Source organism: Elephas maximus, chromosome 11 (assembly GCF_024166365.1).
Source record: "Elephas maximus indicus isolate mEleMax1 chromosome 11, mEleMax1 primary haplotype, whole genome shotgun sequence".
Lineage (NCBI taxonomy): Eukaryota > Metazoa > Chordata > Mammalia > Proboscidea > Elephantidae > Elephas > Elephas maximus.
Genome location: NC_064829.1, coordinates 69,595,219 through 69,614,329, shown reverse-complemented (window position 1 = coordinate 69,614,329; position 19,111 = coordinate 69,595,219). Strand labels below are relative to the sequence as shown.

At 41.3% G+C, this 19,111-nt stretch overlaps 1 protein-coding gene across 1 annotated transcript in view; it reads right to left on the bottom strand.

Annotated features, from left to right (window-relative positions):
- CDH20 (cadherin 20) overlaps window positions 1-18,766 on the bottom strand; it is a 271,606-nt gene extending 252,840 nt beyond the window's left edge. Inside the window, exon 1 of the mRNA XM_049901553.1 lies at window positions 18,717-18,766. The gene's annotated coding sequence lies outside the window, so the exon portion shown is untranslated. The remainder of the gene's footprint in view (window positions 1-18,716) is intronic.
- Window positions 18,767-19,111: the final 345 nt, after the last annotated feature.

Below are 19,111 nucleotides of genomic sequence, written 5' to 3'. Positions count from 1 at the left end.
GTCAAAATAGCCTGGTACTGGTACAGTGACAGACACATTGACCTATAGAATAGAATCAAGAACCCAGATGTAAATCACCCACCGATGGTCGCCTAATCTTCAGCAAAGGCCCAAAGTTCCAAAGTCCATTAAATGGGTCAAAGATAGGCTTTTTAACAAGTCGTGCTGGCAAAACTGGATGTCCACCTGTAAAAAAATGAAACAGGACCTATACCTCACAACACCATACACAAAAACTAACTCAAAATATATCAAACACCTAAATATAAAACCACAAAGTATAAAGATCATAGAAGAAAAAATAGGGTCAATGCTAGAGGTCTTAATACACAGCACAAATAGGATACAAACCATAACTAACAATACACAAACACCAGAAGATAAGCTAGATACCTGGGATCTTCTAAAAATTAAACACTTATGCTCAATAAAAGATCTCATGAAAAGAGTAAAAAGAGAACCTACAAACTGGGAAAAAAAAATTGGCAATGGCAACTCCAACAAAGATCTCTCAAATCTATAGGAAAATCCAACACCTCTATGACAAAAAGACAATCCAATTTGAAAATGGGCAAAGGATATGAGCAAACACTTCACGAAAGAAGACGTTCAGGCGGCTAACAGACATATTAGGAAATGCTCTCAATCACTAGCCGTTAGAGAAATGCAAATCAAAACTACAATGAGATATCATCTCAGTCCAACATTATGGGAGTGAATCCAAAAAAAAAAAAAAAAACCCAGAAAATAACAAATGTTGGAGAAGCTTTGGGAAGTTTGGAACTCTTATGCACAACTGGTGAGAATTTAAAATGGTATAACCATTTTGGAAAACAATATGGTGCTTCCTTAAAAAGCTAGAAATAGAAATACCATCCATATGACCCAGTAATCCCACCCCTAGGAATATATCCTAGAGAAATAAGATCTGTCACATAAGTAGACATATGCACACCCATGTTCATTGCCCAAAAGATGGAAACAACCTAAGTACTTATCAATAGATGAATGGTTAAAGTATTGTACATACACTCAATGGAATACTATGCAACAATAAAGACCAATGATGAATCTGTGAAACATCTCAGAACATGCATGTTTTGTAGGGCATTATGCTGAATGAAATCAGTTAATCGCAAAAGGACAAATACTGTATGAGAACAACATTATAAAAACTCACGACAAGGTTTACACACAGAAAGAAACAACCTTTTGGGGTGAGGAGGGGGAAAAAAAAAGTAGCCAGTAAATAAGTAGTAACTTTGGTGAAGGGTAAGAGAGTACACAATACTGGGGAAGTCACCACAGCTTTACCAAGGCAAGGTCATGAAAACTTCAGAGACACATCCAAACTCCCTGAGGGACTGAACTACTGTGCTGAGAGCTGGCAACCATGGTCTCCAAGGACAGGTAGCTCAATTGGCATAACATAATTTATAAAGAAAATGTTTTACATCCTACTTTGGTAAGTAACGTATGGGGTCTCAAAAGCTTGTGAGTGGCCGTCTAAGATAGTCCACTTGTCCCACCCCGTTTGGAGCAAGGGAGAATGAAGAAAATCAAAGACACAAGGGAAAGATTAGTCCAGAAGACTAATGGACCACAGCTACCACAGCCTCCACCAGACTGAGTCCAGCACAACTAGATGGTGCCTGGCTACCACCACTGACTGCTCTGACAGGGATCACAATAGAGAGTCTTGGACAGAGCTGGAGAAAAATGAGGAACAAAATTCTAACTCACAAAAAATGACCAGATTTACTAGTCTGACAGAGACTGGAGAAACCCGGAGAGTATGCCCCCCAGACACCATTTTAACTCAGTACTGAAGTCACCTCTAAGGTTTACCCTTCAGCCAAAGATTGTTGTTGTTGTTGTTAGGTGCCGTGGAGTCAATTCCAACTCACAGCACCCGTATGTACAAGAGAACAAAAACACTGCCCAGTCCTGCACCATCTTCACAATCGTTGTTATGCTTAAGGCCATTGTTGCAACCTCTGTGTCAATCCATCTTGATGAGGGTCTTCCTCTTTTTCGCTGACCCTCTACTTTACTAAGCATGATATTCTTCTCCGGGGACTGATCTCTCATGACAACATGTCCAAAGTATGTGAGACGTAGTTTCACCATCCTTACTTCTGAGGAGCACTCTGTTCGTACTTCTTGCAAGACAGATTTGTTCATTCTTTTGACAGTCTATGGTATATTCAACACTCTTCTCCAGCACCACAATTCAAAGGCGTCAGTTCTTCTTCTGTCTTCCTTATTCAACGTCCAGCTTTCACATGGATCTGAGACAATTGAAAACACCATGGCTTGGGTCAGGTGCACCTTAGTCTTCGATGTGACATCTTTGCTTTGCAGCACTTTAAAGAAATCTTTTGCAGCAGATTTGCCCAATGCAATGCGTCATTTGATTTCTTGACTGTTGCTTCCATGAGTGTTGATTGTGGATCCAAGTAAAATGAAATCATTGACAACTTCAATCTTTTGTCTCTTTATCATGATGTTGTTTATTGGCCCAGTTGTAAGGATTTTTGATTTCTTTATGTTGAGGTGTTATCCATATTGAAGGCTGTGGTCTTTGATCTTCATCAGTAAGTGCTTCAAGTCCTCCTCACTTTCAGCAAGCAAGGTTGTTTCATCTGCATAATGCAGGTTGTTATTGAGTCTTACTCAAATCATGATGCCCCGTTCTTCTTCATATGGTCCAGCATCTTGAATCATTTGCTCAGCATACAGATTGAATAGGTATGGTGAAATGATACAACCCTGACCCACACCTTTTCTGATTTTAAACCACGCAGTATCCCCTTGTTCTGTTCCAGTGACTGCCTCTTGATCTATGAACATGTTCCTCATGAGCACAGTTAAGTGTCCTGGAATTCTCATTCTTTGCAGTGTTATCCATAATTTGTTATGATTCACATAGTTGAATGCCTTTGCATAGTCAATAAAACACAAGTATCATCTCTCTGGTATTCTCTGCTTTCAGCAATGATATCCCTTGTTCCATGTCTTCTTCTGAACCTGGCTTGACTTTATGGCAGTTCCCTGTTGAATATTGCTGCAGCTGCTTTTTGAATGATCTTCAGGAAAATTTTCCTTGCATGTGGTATTAATGACATTGTTGGATAATTTCCACATTTGGTTGGATCGCCTTTCTTGGGAATAGGACCTCTTCCCGTTGGTTGGCCAGGTAGCTGTCTTACGAAATTTCTTGGCATAAATAAGTGAGCACTTCTAGGGCTGCATGTGTTTGTTGAAACATCTCAATTGGTACTCTGTCAATTCCTGAAGCCTTGTTTTTCGCCAGTGCCTTCAGTGCAGCTTGGATTTCTTCTTTCAGTACCATCAGTCGCTTTTCATATGCTACCTCCTGAAACGGTTGAATGTCAACCCCTTCTTTTTGGTATAATGACTCTGTGTATTCCTTCCATCCTCTTTTGGTGCTTCTTGTGTCTTTTAATATCTTCTCTGTGAAATTCTTCAGTATTGTGACTCGAGACTTGAATTTGTTCTTCAGTTCTTTCAGCTTGAGAAATGCGGAGTATGTTCTTCCCTTTTGGTTTTCTATCTCCAGGTGTTTGTACATGTCATAATACTTTGTCTTCTCAAACCACCCTTTGAAATCTTCTACTGAGCTCTTTGACTTAAGCATTTCTCCCTTTGCTTTAGCTACTCAATATTCAAGAGCAAGTTTCAGAATCTCTTCTGCATCCACTTTGATCTTTTCTTTCTTTCCTGCCTTCTTAATGACCTGTTTCTTTCTTCGTGTATGATGTCCTTAATGTCACTCCACAAAGATTAGACAGGCCTGTAAAACAAGACTAAAAGGGCACACCAAGCAAGGCAGGAGGGGACAGGAGAGCTGTAAAGGGGAACCCAAGGTTGAGAAGAGGAGAGTGTTGACATGTCGTGGGTTTGGCAACCAATGTCACAAAATGATACATGTATTAATTGTTTAAGGAGAAACTAATTTGCTCTGTAAACCTTCATCTAATGTACAATTAAAAAGAAAAAAACATTAGCAACATGTCCATCTTAAGGAGGAATTTCTCTAGAGTCTCTAAAGAGCTACATATGGAGTTTTCCCTCCAAAATTATATCCAGAAAACTCTAGATTATCTTGGAGGACAGCCTTTTGGGGAGAGGGTACAGAAAAGATAAGATGTAGTGTGGCTGCTCTAAGAAAAACCATTATTTCAAGTTTATTGACAGCATCTTACCTCCTTAATTATGGCTTTTTTGACAGCTATTCATTTCGCATGCATAGAATTCATTTGAAACAATTCATATTCCAACTTTCCTGGGAACGACATTACTGTTTAACAGAGATGTTGTTTTTGTTTTTGTATTTTGGGTAGTGGTAAGCTGTCTCGGGACTCTTAGGCACCATTAGCAGTTGTTACCAGGGTAAAACCTTCCAAGGTTGACCCTCTTAGCATGTCTTCCCATCCTTCACCTCAGACCCACACATTTATAAAATCACAGGAGCTCTAAGAATGTTTACAAAAAGCAAGACCAAGAATATAACTGGTGAAACACTGGGTTATCTGGTATACCTAGTAAAAGGGAAGCCCACTACTGGTCTAGTGAGTGTGGCACATCAGCACCCAAGATGGACGCGCAGGGAAACACTGACCTGAGAGATGAGGAGAGGAGAAGCAGTTTCCAGGCTTGGGCTGTGGACTGCACTTGTGAGGCTGCCTTATTTTTTTTTAAAAGTCACCTGTCAGATCCCTGGGCTTGCCTGTATTCAAGTCAAAGATTATGCAGTGCTTCCCAAGGCAGATATAATTATTTTGGATCGTTTACAGTTTCACACAATCCTGACCTCTTCTGTTCTTTTAATTAGTGTAGATAATGATCATTGAATTAAACTGTGTAATTAACCTCGTATCTACCTAGATTTCCCTTTTGGTCAAACCTGAACAGAGAAGTGTATGTTAGACTTGTGTTTTATTTTACTATTTCAGTGTTCCTTGAAAAATTCTACTTACACTCATCAATAAAGAATACTTGTCAGAAGCTATGCTTTTCAATTTAAAAAAAAAAAAATTTTTTTTTCTGGGTTCCTTCCATAAATTGCTTATTGTTCAATATGGGTTTGACTTTTCCATGCAGTTACTCATTTTTTATGCCTTCAGTTTGGCTTAAATATTTCTTTTACCCAGTACCAAATGTATGAAAGGTTTCCTTTTAGCTCAGAGATGCAACATTTATCTTTGGTATCTTTCTTAGAACAATAATAATGGTGAGGTGTGGGGTGGGGAAGGGAAGTTAGCAGATCTCTTTAACTTAAAGGGTACATATTATAATGAAACAAAGTCATAATAATGATCCATTTATTTCCTCCTTTTTCTTAGGATAAATAAAGATGTGTCTAAGTAGTCATTCTTTTTTTTCCCTCTATATATCACTTACTCCTGTCCCAGTTATTCAGATACCTTGGCCAGTGTCTTCTAAAAGTACATGATCTAAGGTTATCTATTCTTCTCAGAGAACTATGAATGAGGGTAGAGATAGATATCACAACGGCTTTTGACCCATGCTGATCAAGGACCTTGGAAAGTCCAGAGCCAAGGTACTGGCAGCAACACTTGCCTGGTACATTCCTCAAACTCATAGGATTTGTTTGGTCCCAGGTTTGGTGAGTCTAGAAGGGTTGGCACCTCTGTTTCCTTCCCATGTCAAATTCCTAGTCTGTTCTGTCCAGATCCCCCAAATAACCTACCAGATCCTACATTCTGAGTAGATCACATATGACTTAAGCCCTGCTTTCATGGTTTCACGCTCCATGTTTTGTACTTAAGGGTAGTAAAGATGTTTGCCATAATTTACCTTCTTTAAGGAGACATCTGGGTTCTTGATTTTGAACATTTGCCACCAAGAACTATATCAAGAATATTCTTTATAAAGGTTTTTTTCCCTATGAAGTAATCTAAAAACCTAGGGGAAATCTGTGAATAAAACATCAGTGCACTAATCTCCATTCTACTTCACAAAGTCGTCTAAACCTTCTTCTAGCCACAATTTGACATGGGAGAATGGTACCCCGATGAGTAAATGTGATGGTTAGAGGCTGTGCAAGGCAGTTATTTTAGACATGTGCCTGGGCAGGCTGCTAGCACAGCACAGAACAATTTCACTAACAGCAGAAGACACCAGTCACTGACAGATGAAGAAACAGCCTTCTCCTTGGCTCTGCAAGCCACAGGGCCCAGTGAAGCTGCCTGCCTTTTGGCAAAACACCCACCCCACCGAGAGCTGTGCAAGATGCCACTTTCAGTCCTACGATAAGTGGCTTGGTCCCCTCCTAACAACTACCTTGATGCTTGGCAAGAATTATAAACAGAATTGTGGACTCCAATAAACGTTTAAGTGCATGTAAGCACCTGGGCAGCTGAAGTGTGTTTCAAATCATTGGCTAATCATTGTCTGGAATGTTGGGCCTGAAGCAGCACTTCCTTCAAGTAGGAAGCCACCAGATTTAGTTTGCAAGGTTGGAGATTTTCTCAACTAAGTCAGGGTTACACAGGCTGAGCCCAGTGCTCTCTGACAGAGTAGTTTAGGTCTACGTCTTTTTGACATTGGAATAGTAAAAAAAAAAAAAAGTTTTAAAAATCCATTTGGTTTTGTAAAAAATATCCAACAAGATAATCACCAGATACACCACTTCAAAAAATATCATGGTTAAGTATTTCAGAAAACAGCATAATCTCTAATGATATAACCTGTTGCCGTCGAGTTGATTCCAACTTATAGCAACACTCTAGAACAAAGCAAAACTGCCCCATAGGGTTTCCAAGGAGTGGCTGGTGGATTCAAATTGCTGACCTTTTGGTTAGCAGCTGAGCTCTTAACCAGTGCACCACCAGGGATCTAATTATCTAAAAACAAAAACAAAAAACCTTGGCTACTAGAGTTTCACACTAGAGCTTTTCACCCTGCAGGATGGGGTTCTAATTCCTCAATTTACAAAATAGCATCTGAAATACCATTACCAATCTTTCCTCTATAGACATAAAAACAAAAGCACCTAAAAACCCTATTTTGCTCATTTGCTCAGTCAGCTCATGGTAATTTGTACTATTTGAAGGGAGGAACATCATGGGTAATAGAAAACAGCAAATAATTTTTTAAATCATGTATTTTAGCCTTTAGAAGATGTTTTAGGTATTTACATTTAAATAGGTACATGTCTGAAACTCTAGAAATTGTCAACATTTCAAACAAAATAATGCATCTTTGCTGAAAGAATGGGATGATGCACTGTAGTAGTTATAAAGCAGACTTTCGAACTTTGGACAGACCCTGGTTCAAGTAGTAAGGCTAGAATTACTAGCGGTGTGACCTCAGACAAGTTACTTCTCTGTGACTCAGTTTCCTCAGTTACAAAATGATGATACCAGTTCTTACTTTTTGGGGTTTTTATTGGGAATAGATGGGATAATGCTTGTGAGGTGCTTTATATAGAGCTTGACACCTAGTTAAGTGATTCTTAATCTATATGGCACATGTTAAGATTCTCCAGATTATTTTATTTACCTCTAAATATGTGGATTGAGAAAAAATAGATCTTGCTTTTCTTGACAAAATTACGGAGAGTAGTTTACAGGGTCAACAATATCCTGTAAGAAAAATTTCATATATATGTAGGGTTAGAAAGCACCTGGAGGACCTCTGGTACATTCTCCCATATGATGGGTTCAGACTCCCATAAACCAGTCATTGCCTGGTATTATGGATTGAATTGTGTCCCCCAAAAGTGTGTGTCAACTTGGCTAGGCCATGATTCCCAGTATTGTGTGGCTGTCCACCATTTTGTGATTTGATGTGATTGTTCTATGTGTTGCAAATCCTAACCTCTATGATGTTAAGGAGGCAGGATTAGAGGCAGTTATGTTAATGAGGCAGGACTCAATCTACAGGATTAGGTTTATCTTAAATCAGTCTCTTTGGAGACTTAAAAGAGAACGAAACAGAAAGAAGCACCGAGAGTGGAGGGCATCCTTTGAACCTGGGGTCCCTGGGCTGAGAAAATTCTAGACTAGGGGAAGATTGACGACAAGGACCTTCCTCCAGAACTGACAGGGAGGGAAAGCCTTCCCCTGGAGCTAGCACCCTGAATTCAGACTTCTACTCTCCTAGACTGTGAGAGATTAAATGTCTGTTTGTTAAAGCCATCCACTTGTGGTATTTCTGTAACAGCAGCACTAGATGACTAAAACACCTGGGATGCCCCCCTCCGATGACTGGGAACACACCACTCATTCCAACTTGGGTAGAGAGTGATGTGTGGAAGAGAACAAGATATCTCAGGCATGTCCTGACCAAGACAAAGCAGAGCAGGATTGACTCATACCTGGAAACAATGGAAAGAGTAGGCATCAAGAAGCCTGAGTTTGAGTCCTGGTTCTGTCCTTCCCCAGTGGAGTGGGCTTGGGCAGCAAACACTGCTCAACCTCCACGTGCTTTGTTTTCCTTGCTTGCATTTGCTCATGTTAAATTCCATCTTATTCCCAGGGGTCCAGGGTGAGAGAGGGATGGATTAATAGGTGGGGCAGAGGGCATCTTTAGGGCAGTGAGACTGTTCTGTATGATATGTAATGGTGGATATACGACATTATGCATGTGTCAAAACCCACAGGACTGTACAACACAAAGAGTGAACCCTAATGTAAACTATCAACTTTTTTTAATGTATTGATATTGGGCTTATCAGTTGTAACAAATGTACCACAGGAATGCAAGACGTTAGTAACAGGAGAAACAGGGTGCAGAGCAAAATGGGGGTTTATGTGAACTCTGTACTTTCTGTGTAAGGTTTCTATAAATTCAAAACTGCTGTAAAAAATTTCGTCTTGTTACATCTAGTCCATCCTATCAGCCTTTTTGATCCTATTTCTTCATCTAATGTATTAGCTATCCTTTCTAATTTCATACAGGTGGTAAATATGATCAGCATATCATCCATGTGCATGTCCATGGCATTAATTAAAGCAAATTGTAATACACGGCAAGTCCAAACAGAACTCACAGAAGAGTGTTAAAAGCCTTGTACTAGATTAACCATGTTGTCATTGATTTATTAAAGAAATGTTTATTGAGCACTGACTATGTGCTAGGCATGATGCTGGATGAACAAGAGTTCCCCTCACTGCCCTCCTGGAACTTGGAGCTGAGTGGATAATCTATTAATTGCCATTTTTTTTTTTAAACCTTTATACCAATCTTTGTTGATAACAAAGGTGTAATTAGAGCAATCTCCTCATAAACAAGTTTGGCCCCAAAAGGAAATGAATTTAGTAGGGAAAGACCTGATTTTCAAGAAGGCATGTTGATGTAATAATTTTTTCTCCCAAAGTTGTCTAATCATTTTTACAAATCATACATAGTATAGCTAATATAACCGTGACAATTAGGTCTGTTATGACTTAGGAAATAGATGGCCTTCCCTTAAATTGAGAATATGGGCTCTGACGAGTGATGCCTGGAGGTTGAACTTTGCTCTATGGTAGTGGTTCTCAACCAGGGGCAATTTTGCCATCTAGGGACATTCAGCAATGTCTGCAGACAATTTTTGTTGTCACAACTGGAAGGATGCTACTGGCATCTAGTTGGCAGAGGCCACTGGGGATGTTGTTCAACATCCTACAATGTACATGACAATCCCCCTCCCCAAAGAATTATCTGGTCCAAAATGGCAATAGTGCTGAGGTTGAGAAGCTCTTCTCTTTGGGCGGCAGTGTGACTAATGGTTAGTGACCACTTAACTCTTTGCCTCAGTTTCTGCATCTGCAAAATGAAAACAATAATAATACTGACTTTCCAAGGATGATTAATGCAGAAATCCATGTGAAGCACTTAGCAGTGTCTGGCAGAGAGGTAAGGACTAAATAAATGGTTATTTTTATTGCTGTGTCAGCTTCACATTTTAATTGACACAAGTGAAACATATAGGTTTACCAAAAAATGCACAGCCTTTCTAGATCATGAAGAAATCTGTTGCTTACCTGTGTTTAAAGAAACATCCCTAAGTAATGTTAGCCAGCTCCATGAATCGGACGACACTCTCTGAGTTTAGCTGCCTGAAGTATTCCATTGAGATGCTGAACTGCCAAATGGATTAGTTCTTTAATGACTTCTTAAGGATTTTATTTCCAAATACAAGTAAGCCTCACATTTTTAGACTGAAATAAATGTTCTCAAAATTATGGAGATGAAAGTGTAGGCTGAGAGTAAAGGTAGTTAGAACCGTAACACCTCAAACTATAATGTTAATAAAGATGCACTTTAATTGTTACATACTATCTGCTTTAGATATAATTTGTAGATGTTAACGATAGCACAAAAAATGGTATTTAATCTTTATTCATAAGACATGCGTCCCTGGGAGTTCTTGCCAGTTAGTGCACAGTATGGGTATAGATTTAGATTCTTATTTAATATCCAAAAAAAGCCTACAAGACACATTATGCTTCTAAGCGTGGCTTCTGCTTTCAATGATGTAATGATGGTGTATTTGCAAATTCATACTCCAGATGAAGCCTTTGATTCAGGGAATAAAGGTATTTGAAAAAGAGAAATACTGGAAACAGTATTGTTTCCTGCATTAGAAAATGAAGATAGGTGAGCACTTGGGTCTGTGTGTGGAGTGACCACAGGAATGGATGGAACATCCAGTTGGTGTTTTAGTCTTTTTCCCTGCCCTTAGAAAGGTGGTTGGTAGATGATACTGCCCACTCTGCACATCTATTCAAAATTTTTGCATGGAAAATGACCTTCTTAGATGCAAAGAGGAGTCCCTGGGTGGTGCAAACTGAAAGGTTCAAGTCCACCCAGAGGCACCTTGCAAGGACACAGCCTTGTGATCTACTTTTGAAACATCAGCCACTGAAGACCTATGGAGCACAGTTCTGCTCTGACACACATGGGGTCACCACGAGTCGGAATCAACTCAATGGCAACTGGTAAGATGCAAAGACCAAGTTTTCATTTTCATGTATTTTGATCCTCTTATCAGAGTGCTAGTAATCTTTCAAATTAAAAAACATGTATTTGGTTGCCTTTAAATATCTAGTTGAAATTACTTCTAAATGAAATTGCTTTAGCCGATTTCTAATTAAATCGCTAAATGAAATTACTTCTGTTGGTTGAAAAACAAATTATGGTAAATTCATCAATTACTTATAACATGTACAGATTAACCCCATATTAGGACTTGATGACAGTGTTCAAAGATACTGACTTTATAAAATGAAATAAAGTGATAATGAATATGATATAAAATGTTCACTAGTCCAGGAAAATATTATATAGACAATAGCTTCTACCACAGATTTTGATGAGATGGTGTAGTAGTTAAGTGCTACGGCTGTTAACCAAGAGGTCAGCAGTTTGAATCCGCCAGGCACTCCTTGGAAACTTTATGGGGCAGTTCTATTGTGTCCTATAGGGTCGCTATGAGTCGGAATTGACTTGACGGCAGTGGGTTTGGTTGTTTTGGTTTTATATCTAATGTACTTATGCTCAGGTAACCACAATGTCTGTCCAGCACAATTATATAAGCTGTTATTTAATAAGCTCTATTTTAATTTGTTGGTGTAAAGTGGAAATCGAAGTTTGAGCCTGTCCAGACATCTCAGCTACAGGACAAGAAAGCAGCATAGCACATCTTTCTATGCTATTTTGACCACAACCTTAATTCTAATCCTAGCAAACAACTCTCTTTGGGAACAAGGGGTAATTGAATCTTCATGCTAGTTCTATCCTGGTTTTCTCTTGACTACTAGCTCTCACTTATGGCCAACATTTTACACTATGTACTGTTCTGTTCTCTAGGAAAACACTAAGACCACCTTGTTTATTCAACTAAGGTCAAACTTAGAAAAAAAAAAAAAGGCCAACGATTTACCTATAGGCACTTTAGTTCCTATGAGTATTGGTGTTTTTAGTTTTAGAAGGTTAACATAACTTGCTTTAGTTGTAAATCAGGTGCAGGAGCAGATAACAGATATAAATGTATCGGCCACAAATGATTTCAGTGTGAGATACTGAGGATTAAATTTCTGTCTTCGCACCCGGTTGTCGAGCAAGAGATGCAGTTGCATGGTTGGGCCTGGCCATTCAGCCATATGTCAAACAAACTTCTATGACAACCAGATATAGCTATTGCATGGAATGAGATTATCATTTTATTAATTACCCTTTAATTGGTTGATACAGCAGAGAACATGCAGTAATTTAGGCATAATTAGTCTAAGACTCAGTACTTAAAGGAATGGAATTTGTTTGTGTGATGACTTGTTATGAATAATAACCATTTGGTGACAGTGCCATTTTTGTTATGAAGATATACTGTGCATTTTTAACAACTTATAGTGTGGCTATGAGTCAGAATTGACTGGACGGCAATGGGTTTTTTGTTGGTATGTGTGAATTAGCACATTCAATAGTAAATAAAAGTAAAAAAAAAAAGACAAAGAAAGTCTTTAAAAAACTTCACGGAGCACAGTTCTACTCTGACACACATGGGGTCACCGTGAGTCTGAATCGATACAATGGCAACTTTTTTTTTTTTTTTTTAAATAGCATCCCTAAGCAATAAAACCAAAAAACCAAACCTGTTGCCGTCGAGTCGATTCTGACTCACAGAGAACCTACAGGACGCAGCAGAACTGCCCCATACGGTTTCCAAGAAGTTCCCTAAACAATATTTTACATGCTTTAAACTTTATAAAAAAAAAAATAATAATGATTTCAGGAAGGAAAATCAAGTCTTTAAGTTAAAATTTTCCTATTTATTTACTTCACTCATGCCCACACCAGAACATTGTCAGTAATTATCACTCTTGGTCTCAGGCACACCTTCCCAGTTGAAAGAAAGAATTTAAGGTAACAAAGACCATTCAAGTGTTTGCTTTTAAAATATTATAAATCCATCCAAACATGCAAGTTCCAAAGACTCCATTTTATTTTACTTAACGAAAAATCAAATAATAAAATATTTACTGGAAATCTATGCATAAGATTCTAGCTAGGAACTATAAAGAAACGTCTTTCCCATGCAAGATATTTCTTCACCCTCAAGGAAGTCATGGCATTAGTCGGAATAGATTCTAAACTTTTGATTAGATTGCCAGACGTTCTTATAAATAGCAAAGATACCCCCATTTGCAGGCAACGCTGTGCACTTTTTTGATATTTATAGCTTTCATGATACCTTGCACAACCAGTCCTTATTGCTTCGGAAGGAGAAATGAGTGGTATTGTCGTAACTCCCTTTACATATTTTTAAAAGATGTAACATTTTTATAGCTTCTCTCACTCTTTTTGTGGTTATTCGCTGATGTATTCCTGGATCAAACTCTCTTCCTTTCATGATTTCTTAAACTTTAAAAAAAATTACATGTACGTTAGGTGAATCAGACCATTTCTAGTTTGCAGTGCACTTGAGTAATGCTTTGAGTATTCTTAGGGTTCTAAAATTAAGTTAATCCATATGTAATGAGGAATGTTGTTAACTAGACAGTCCTGGTTAGCAAGAGATTGGCAGATTATTCTGGAAAAAAAACTATTTAGCAAACCATGAACAGCAATTAAATGACAACAGACTAAATTTCTCTTTAAAATGGGTTGTCTCCATAATTTAATGTGGCAATATGATTTTCTATTTTAAATTGCTGTAGACATTGCATTTTGTAAAAGTGGGATTTTGTCTTTTGAAAACTGGATAGTTCCATAATTTTATACCATTTATGCTTTTTAACACTTCAGTAAGTATCCTGCCTTTGCCATCCCTTTTGATCATGATAGATAAAAGAAACTAAGGGTTAGTAAAGACAGATTGAGACAAAATGAATGTCTTAGAGAAACTAAATATTTCTGTTTATGAGACTTTCTGACCTTACTGTTAATTTATTATGTCTTGGTGGCACAGTGTTAAAGTGCTTTGCAGCTAACCAAAAAGTCAGTGGTTCAAACCCATCAGCCTCTCCGAAGGAGAAAGATGTGGCTATCCGTTCCTGTAAAGATTTGTGGACTTGGAAACCCTATAAGGCAGTTCTACTCTGTCCTATAGGGTCTCTATAAATTGGAATTGACTCAACAGCAGTGGGTGTGTTTGTTTGTTTCCTTTATAATGTGGTGCTTTTATTCTTAGAAAAATTATACTTAACATCGACACTTAAAAATGGTCTTTTTAAAATTCAAATAATGAGAACTTTGTTCCATATGCCATGTCAATACCATTTGAATAATGAATATGTGGTTCTTCATTTTCCCCTCCCCAGACACCACGTGCTTAATGCTGTCTATCGTCCCTTACTCATTTCTTCATTTGCAGAAGTCATTTCAGAAGGAATTTATGGCTATGCCATCTTTTAGTAAATAACAATCAGTCACAGTCTATTGCTTATGCTAACTGTAGATGCTCAGCTGCTTAAAATCACCTTTATCACTCAAAATATATTTTCTTTTGTCTCTAAATACTTAGTATGAAAATACAGAGAAGGCTATTTCTTCAATTAAATGTGAAAGATTAATCACTGTAAACAATTTGTTTCACAACAGAAAATAATTAAATGTCAAAAATGGACTATTTACTACTTAAACCTTATATGACAGTGTAAAAAGTGTGGAGGAAGCACAAAATCTGGTGTTATTCACATACCTTCTGGTTGAGCTCACCCTAAATTCTACTAATTAATACCAGGCAGTACCTAAGGTGTTCATTCTTACTATACTTTCACGTGCTTTTTTTTAGAAGAGGAGACATATTGTCCATATTCAAGAGAGAACCTGGAGGGGCAAAAATGATAGCAGCGTATATCTATTCGCTCCTCAGTGTTCTAGGGTAGATTTTTTTTTTTTTTTGGAAAACCAACCAGGATTTTCCAAAATACAACCAAAGTGGAACAAGGGATGATACAAGTGACAAATGTTACTTTTCTGCTTCTCCCTCACTCGGATTTTCGCCACTCTGCACCACTGATCGCTGCACCACCAGATCCGAATGAACAATTAACTGTCTAATTATTCTAGTCACACCAGCCCACAATGAAATCTTTATTCCGTGTTTACAGCAATCTTTGGCAGAGGCTGTCTTGCTGTTTTTAAACTAAGAAGAACTGCCCTTTGGCTCTTCTCGGCATCAGCTGCCTTGGTTTCAGCACTGGATGCCAATAATCAGACTTCTTTTTCTTCCAAAGTGGACTTTTTTTTTTTTTAGCATGAAAAGACCTATTCTCATCACCCCCCCATATATTCTGGCTGATTTATGTTCTAGCTGCTACAGCTCTTCCTTCCGTGTCGCTTTACATTTTTCCTCTCTCCATAGAACACCACCAGGCAAAACCCCATTTTAAGTCCAAACTGTAAAAAAATGCCTAACCAAACAGTGCTCCCTACTATGAGGGACAGAAAAATACAACCACTGGTTTATGGGTAGAGAGAAGTCAAGGAAATCCCTCCTGCTTTTCCAAGCTGCTCATTTTCTAGCTCAAAAGGCATTCAATAACTTCTCCACCAGAAGAAAACATATCCACTTTTCAGTGGCTCTCTTGATTACTTCCAACTATTAAGTTCACCAGCAGCTGCAGGTCTTTGAGAAGCTTCAGATTTGGGGGAATAGTTACAAATATATAAGGGGTTGAGTGGGTACATCTGTGTCTCTTGGGACTGGCAAGGGAAAATTAAATCAGGGCTTCACACCGGCTGGTTCCAGTTTGAACCCCTACTGAGAATTTGCGTTTCCACCCCAGATATACTGAATTGGAATCTACATCTTAACATGATTATGCATACATAAGAATCACCTGGGAATCTTATTAAACTGTAAATGTGTACGTAAAAATCACCTGGGGATCTTGTCAAACTGTAGATGTGTACATAACGATCACCTGGGGATCTTGTCAAACTGTAGATGTATACATAACCATCACCTGGGGATCTTGTTAAAATATAGATTCTGATTCAGTATATATGGGGTGGAAACACAAATTCTCAGCAGGGGGTCAATAAGAATCACCTGGGGATTTGTTAAAATGTAGATGCTGATTCAGTATATCTGGGGGGATGAAAAAGCAGATTCTCAGTAGGGGATCAAAGGGAAAGAATTGGCTTCAAGCCCTGAAATTGATGCATTGGCAGGAGACAGGGAGAGAGAAGTTAACACCAATCCACAGGTAAGGAGTGGACAAACACGTTGGTTAGTCCTCTTTGAACCGTTGGATGCAGTCCACTCCCTGAATCTGAGAGCAGATGACAACCAGTGTAGGGACCGGACCGTTACCCTAAGCTGCTCTGTGGCTTTTACTGAACATTACCCTATTCTGTAAGGATGCGTCTTCCTTCTCATTCCAGTCTACAAACGCTCTGTGACGATTCCTCTAACAACCCTTCCATCTCGCCTCTCAGCCCCCAGCACTTACTACATTCACATTGCCTTTCTGGTGAGAACTGGATCATAAAATTTTACAGGGTAGAAAGGTAGAGGGGCTGTTTCAGTAGTATAAACACTGATTAAATTCCTGGACAACGCTCCCCAAATGAAAGATAATTTTTCTACAAGTATGCACAAGAATGTCAAGAATGCTAAGTCATTTTTATGTTTGTACTTTCCTTTTCCATTTTAATTTTACACTGCCACATGTCACACATGCTAAAAATGTATCTCCTTAACCTGCAGTGTAGCAAACTTTTCACAAAACATAAAAATAGTGTATTTTATAGACTGTCCTTTCCCAGGATGCTCCCAGCATTTTTGGGAAACAAAATTAGATCATCTCCTGACAACTGTCCTATTAGAAAGGCATGCACTTGCAAACAGGGAAAATCAGAAGCACTTGGAAGGAAGGTCACACCAAAGTCAGATGCAACAACCTAAGTAGACTCAGAGTCTGGTTCCAATTTATACTCCTTCCCACTTGCTCTTCATTTATCTCCTCCCCTCCCCGTGCCCCTGGCCTTTGGCAAGAATGGATCTGCCAGGGTGGAGACTTAACCTCATCTCCTGCACTCAACTTAACTCTGACCCACTGTTCTCCCACACTCTTCTTGCCCTGTTTTTTGCTTCACGGCCGGCGGGAGCCTGCGCCCTGGAGGAGCTCTGACCAGAGCCAAACCAGGAGGAGGCAACTATAGGTGCCCCTTGCCAGCTTCCTCCAGAACTGGGAGCTGAGACCTCCCCTGCCACAGAGCACCCCAGTGGGACTGCAAGGGTCACACTAACCCCAAGAGATAAAGATCTCCCCAGACTGTATAAATGGGTAAAAAGAAAACGAGGGGTCAGGTATAGTGTTTAGGAATGGCAATGCCTCCAAGATCCCCTAGCCCGATAAGGATGAGGAAGATGAATGGACAGAAATACATTATTCATGTATAGCATAGGTGCCAAGCACATTAGGCTGTTGCGACTTTTAGTTGTTGCTGGGTAGATTCAATGCCCTAGCTGGGTCCCTGACAGCACCACAGCTCTCAGGGGTAATCTCCTTTGGTGGAGAGACTAGAGGCCGGCTCAGGGGACATTTTATTTGAGGGGCACAGATTCAATTTCCGGGCGATCTATGACAATCAGAAGACAAGATTCTTGCTGGCATTAGTGCCAATAACAACAACTGTTGTTGTCATTAGGTGCTGTCGAGTCGGTTGCGACTCATACCGATCGTACGTACAATAGAAGAAACTAAGAACTAAGAATTGTAATAATAACGGCGACATCACAGTCAACTCCCAATCTACCAAGCCATCAACTCCCCTGTTCCTCTTACTCCTTGCCTGGTCTCAGCAGGGGAAAAAAAAAAGGTTCCGGCGCTTGACACTCGGCTCTCATTCAGGTTGCAACCCCTGCCAGCCCCTGATGTGGGCGGTCAGCGTCAGTCCTGCCCAGAGTCTCTCTTGCTGAGGGCAGGGGAACTCCGCAGCGGCAACGTGTCCTTTACAAACCCGCAACTTTCACCCCCTCTGACTCCTCCGCCGCCCCTCACTTCGGCCCTGCCCCCACAGCAACTACAACCAGCAAATCGCAAACAACCCGCGCACAATTCCGAGCTTTCCCGGAGCGTCAGGGCCGGGAGACAGGAAATCCGGGTAGTTGGCGATGTCCGGCAGGTGGCGGGGACGCGAATCTCCACCACATTCTCCTCCCACGGCTGAGCTGGGGCCGGGGCGCAGCGGGAGGCCGCAGACCTGACACCTGCCCCGCAGGCGCTCACGCCCCCGAAGCCCGCATCTCTGGGTCCCCTTCCCAGCACGAAGCCTGGCCGGCCCGCTCCCCTCCGCAGCCGGAGGGAGGCGCCGCCACCCACGGGGCAAATGAGGCAAAGCCTGGCCAAGCGCCCCCGGCCGCGCCCCGGTTCCTACCTCCGGCGCTTACAGCCGGGGCTCCCCGCCGCGCCCTCCACCCTCCTCACTGCGCCCAGCTGCCCCGCTCCCGGGAACGCGCCCCTGGCTGCGGCAGGCCCTCCGCCCCCCAAAGTCCGAGGAAGTCCAACTCAGAGCTGCCCGCGGGAGGGCGGACGGCGGGGAGGAACGCGCACGGTGCCCGGGGAGACTTCTCCGGAGAGTGCGAGCTCCGCTCCCCCGCGTCCCGGGCCGGGGACAGCGCCCAGGGGACAGTGCGCGGGGTGGCTTCCCCGGAGAGTGCATGCCCCGAGTCCCCGCGCCCCTGACCTGTGACAACCGCGCGGCGCCCGCCGAGCCCTCAGCTTTACCTGGTACGCCGGCGACTCTCCGGGGACGGTCGGTCCAGCCTCCTTCGGGGCGCGTCCAGCTTACATTGCTGCCTCCAGCATCCGGTGCCCGCTGATCCCCAGCGCCCCCGCTCGCGGCGCTGCCCCTGCCCCCCCACCCCCCGGCCCTCTCTGTCAGAAGTGTCACAGCTCTTCTGCCTTTGGGTCTTTCGTAAAGTCTCCGCGCAGTCGCCAGGAGTTGGGCGGCGATGCCAGGAGCGCCACTTCCACCACTGTCCCGGCTCGCCCGCGGCCCCTGTGCTCGGCCTGGCCGTGGGGTAGGGCCGCCTGGACCCGTCACCGTCCCCCGAGTGCAGCGCGCCGACCGCGTCCCCTCCCTCGCGCCTTTCCTAGCCCGAGTGGCTGCCGCCTGCCTG